At 36.7% G+C, this 5,000-nt stretch overlaps 1 pseudogene; it reads right to left on the reverse strand.

Moving 5' to 3' along the window:
• Positions 1-1,037, reverse strand: part of LOC138021015 (contactin-associated protein-like 5) — a 3,070-nt pseudogene extending 2,033 nt beyond the window's left edge.
• Positions 1,038-5,000: the final 3,963 nt, after the last annotated feature.

A 5,000-nucleotide genomic window follows, 5' to 3' on the forward strand; every position in this document is an offset into this window, starting at 1 on the left:
CGGTTCAATGCGCAACTTCGTAAAAACTGTTTCGCAATTTTGTTATATATGTGGCTTCGTGGTAAATTTAACAACATAAGAAATATGCAATCCATCCTCTTTCCAACATCTGCGTTCTCCGTTATCTCAAAAAGCGTTTTACTTGCATATTAAATGCAGCGTTTTGTAAATTACCTATCTCGCATTTAACTCCATAGGAGCCGTTGGTACAAAGGCATCGAAATCCTTTACTAGTAAATCCGGCTTGACATGTTCCACCATTCAGCATGATTCAGACACGGGCTTCTGCTGCAGGGATTCTGAAACAAAAGACAAATGCTACTGGTAAAAAGCCCGGAATATTCCAGCTGCCTCATGAGTCATATACCGGAAAACGAAGCTGAAGAATGGGTGACTGATTGTTTTTTCATTCGTTTTAAGTATACGTTAAAGAGTCAGAGGAGCCGATAACGAAGTGCTATTTTAAGAAATCAAGATTTGAAAGGGAAATTGGTAGGATGTTTTGTAAGATGGCAAAAAAAAAGTTTTGAGTGTCTGTAGTACGTTGGCTTCAGAAACGATTTCGGGAATCATCAAAAACAAATTGTCAAAAATCGCAGAATGCAACATTGTGCTATTTCTATTTCTGTTCTTGCAATTTTTATATTTAATAGACTTTGAGTTAGAAAACTACATCATTAATTTATCGGATATGACACTGAAACATATCTTAACTAAAAAATAGTTGAAGTAAGGCAACACTGGAAAATGCAGTATCTAACCATTTTTACCTCAATTTCCAAGTGAGTGTGATTTTCCTTACTTCTCATGGCAGACTCTTTTTCAGCAGTAGCATTGTTCAATTCGCAAGACAGCTTCCCTCCCATTAGGGGCCCCATATTAATAGCGACACAGTCAGGGTGCAGAAAGCAGTTGACTCGACAGCTTCCTTCATTCGGTACCTCTTCTCTACTGATCACGTGATCTGCCATGGTCTTAATTGGTATTGGTTCTTTGAAGGTGATGATGCAGTCGCCGTTTGCTGTTGAAAACGTCATGAATTACATTGAACAATTATAATTGATGTATTTTTTCAAATGTATACCCATAACCGAGTTATTAAATCGAATACGTCTGTTGGGGAAGTTTGAAAGGGGTTGCTCGCGGTCGGGTAGTTTATTTCTTGTCATTCCTGGGAAGAATATTTTTACATTTGACATCGCTTATTTTTCATGAAATCAATTCTGTTGCGACACAACTAATAGCAAAATTACACCATTAAAAGCTACCTAATTACAAACTGAAACAAAACATCGACCCCGCCTGCGTGATGGATCGAAAGTGATTGAGAGTGATCGATCGAGAGACGGCACTTAAAACTTCGAAGAAGGAAAATTATTCCACTCACCCTCACCTATCACCTACAAAACAACGCAGTCAAAAATGTGATCCACAAACAAGCGAAATATTTTCTCTACCACCACTGGTATCATTCAAACAAGACACTAAAGCATAGGTAAATTTCTGATTAGAAGTGCACAAAGCTATGAGAGTCAACCAGGAAATTTCAATACGCCAAGCACGTACGATGCAAGACTTGTCCTATAATTTAACACATAGACAAAATTTCAGGATGGAAACGGTCGTTGGTTGAGTTTGTTGGCTCTCTACTCTGCAACGAGAGGTTTTTCTCCGGGTACTCCGATTTTCCTCTCTCCTCAAAAACCAACATTTGAGTTGATTTGCGTTATTATAATTGTCGATTTCAATTTACAGTATCCCCAGGTGAAGGAGGAGCAAGCGTAGGAGCAGGCGTAGCTCAGTTGGTTAGAGTGCGGCTTTCGGAGCAAGAGGCCTCCGGTTTGATCCTCGGTGACTTCAACGTCTGTTTCGACTTTCCTCTGATCCGTGTAGCTATAACTTTAAATATCCGTAAAAACGGAGCACTGACGGAGGGAGGTCATCAAAAGACCTACCGACGTTAGACACGAATAGACACGTAAAAAAAGTTCCTTTCCTTTCCTTTCCTTTCCTTTCCTTTCAATCTTAAAACTAGAAATAATAATGATCTCATTTTAGAAAAATTAAACTATTTTAGAAAAACTAAACTTGCACCAAGCACCAAGCGCGCTTTTTTCTACAAAGGTGCAAAATTATTAATAATTCTTAGAATTTATAACTGTTCGAATCTTCCATTTAATGTAACCATTTTATATTATTGTAATTTTGTTTTTATCCATATCTTTAATCCCTTTTTTTTTTTTTTTACTTTTTTTTTGTTACAGGACCACCTGCATTGATAGCAGTTTTTCTCTTAAAACTGATTCAGCAATCCTGTATAAATATGTTTAAATTATTATTATTGTTATTATGATTATCATGATTATTATTATGATTATTATTATTCTTATTATTATTATTCTTGCTAACCACTCCTCCCATAACATTACTATTTGTGGCCTATCACTGCACCAAGGTATGCACTGTTAACTCCTACGGAATTATTGAACGGTTTTCATTTAATTTGTCTTTCCTGTATTCATACCGCCATAGTTCCACCAATGGCAAAGCTTCTCCATCTCCAAGATAAGGCTCAGTTTCTTTAATGTGTTCTGATAAAAGACTGAGGCCCGGTTTACACGTCGCATTTTACTTGTGCCTAATCTAATTGCCGAATTAAGTGCACGTAAAATGCGACGTTTAAATCAATTAAATTCGGCAGATTTATATTAGAATTACTCATCAGAGACCAGGTCTTGACGAGTTAGCCGAACGGTCTCTGATGAGTCCCTTGGCAGGGATGAAACATACGTATGTATGGCTAGCCACTTAGTTTTGTTTCGTCACAATAATATTAGTTACTTTTTCAATGTTGTAACTACATCATTTGAATAACTTTGATGAATTAAGACATTTCAACTTCTAATAATTATAGCAAGGGCAATAACAATACAATAATAACATTAATAATAAGACTCCCACTTTCGGGGTAATGATTCTTTCAGTTGACACAATTATTCCTGATAATGTTTTGAGACAAATGTTCTGAATTAAGTTTAGATCGTTCTGAAGAAAATCTTTAAAGTTCATGTTGGTACATGTTTATGAATAAAAGGTATACAAAACCAACTGCTGGAAAAAATATCTCAACTATGCCACCATTGTTTTCAATAAGGTTATAGAATCAACTAAGGAAACTCTCCCAGTTTCTTTCTCCACCCATAACTTTCCACAAAGGGCATCTCTGACTCTGGTCGCCTCTCCCGAAACATCTGCACTCTCTCATGAGCAACAGTTTCCTGATTTGATCCCTATTTCTTCTCTTTCTTGGAATGGAGTTCCCTTGCAGGAGACAAACATTGTGTAGGACCATACGTACGAGTGTTGCTGTGCGGACATGTTCTTTGTCACTTTCATTTTTCTGCAACAACACCCTCCACCTTCCCTGTAACTGACCATATGCTCCCCCGGTGACCACACGTCTCCTACTAAGCCGATGATACCTTTTGGCCACCAATGGCAATGACACTTATTAGATACATGGAAAGCCATTTTCAAGAACTAAGAGTTTGCATCGTTAGAGGATAAAATGTAGCGAACAATTTACGTTTGCGTGTTGACTCCAGTTGAAGCGAAATTTTCAACAGTGTTTAGGATGTGACATATTTAGTAAAAGTTGGAGAAAATGTAATTAGCACGCGAAAGAACAATTCTTGCTGGTATGGTAGCGGTCCTATTTCTTCAGAAGTTCCTTTACACGAAAGATGTTGTGTAAGATGTTGTTTCTATTGCATTTTATTTGGCTCTAAAATTCTTGTTCGTACAGACTACTTGTGTGTCACTATTGATTTTGCACTCAGAAAGTGTGAGAACTAGGTGTCTACTCCGGCCAGACCCAATTTAAAAGTTGTGTTGGTTAAAAGGTGGCTATTGCTAAGGTAAGGGGACTTATTTATCTCTTTTGGGTAAGTTTCTTGTTTTGTGACGAAGAAAGAAAACAAAGAACTTGCAATCTATGCAGGGTGTGGATTTATTAGTGAAATCCGGCGAGTGGTGTATCATTAATGCTGCATTGTGAATAGTTGGGCGGGTATTGAAAAGGGTTGGGTTTAAAGTTTTAAAAAGGCAAACTGTTCGCAAAACTTGTTTTTGGTTAGGAAATTTGATGTACTATTTGGATTTACGAACAAGAATTATTACTCTCGCCCTCGTGGCTTCTGAGTTAATAGGTCATCAGTGCTTCGGCCAGATGGGCTCTTGACTCGGATCCTATTTGAGACTGAGGGATAATTGTGAACTGGATGTTGTACGGGTTGATAGTCTTGGGTTTTTAATACAGTCGCAGGATATTATGTAGTTGAAATTTAAAGTCAGATTATAGCATTACGGTATACAACTCAACGTTTTATTGTTACATGAATGAGCAAAATGTTGTTTTAAACGACTACGAGTCCGTGGTTGATTTTTTTTAACATTGGTAAAGAGTACATATTTGAAAGTCTTGAATTGTTTGAATAGGAATAATGGCAACAAGTAGAAATTTGAAGGTGTTGAATTGTTGTACGTACAGTTTAACTTTCCAATTACATTTTCTTCTGATAACAATGTTGCCAAGCTATCGCTGTTTTAGCCGTTTCAAAAGAGTATTTGGTTGGCTGTAACTGGAACAATGGTAAGGAGTACATAATTGAAAGTCTTGAATCATTCTAACTCAGTGAAACCAAAACGAATACTGATTTGAAAGCTTTGAATCATTTTAACTGAAACCAGAACGAATACATATTTGAAAGACTTAATTTTAAAGCTCTACATTACATAATTACTACTTACCTAATTAACTAAAAAAAACTGTAGTAGCAGTATTGCTATAATTTAATGTATTCAGAGGGAGTACAAAGATTCTGCTTCTAGTAGGACCATGTTAATACACACAGTTTGGACCACCAAAACATCAAGAATTGTGACTGTTTTTATGAAATTTATCGTAGGTTGCTAGAAACACACCATTACATAGCTTTCTG

The sequence above is a fragment of the Montipora capricornis genome, chromosome 10 (assembly GCF_036669925.1).
Source record: "Montipora capricornis isolate CH-2021 chromosome 10, ASM3666992v2, whole genome shotgun sequence".
Classification (NCBI taxonomy): Eukaryota; Metazoa; Cnidaria; class Anthozoa; order Scleractinia; family Acroporidae; genus Montipora; species Montipora capricornis.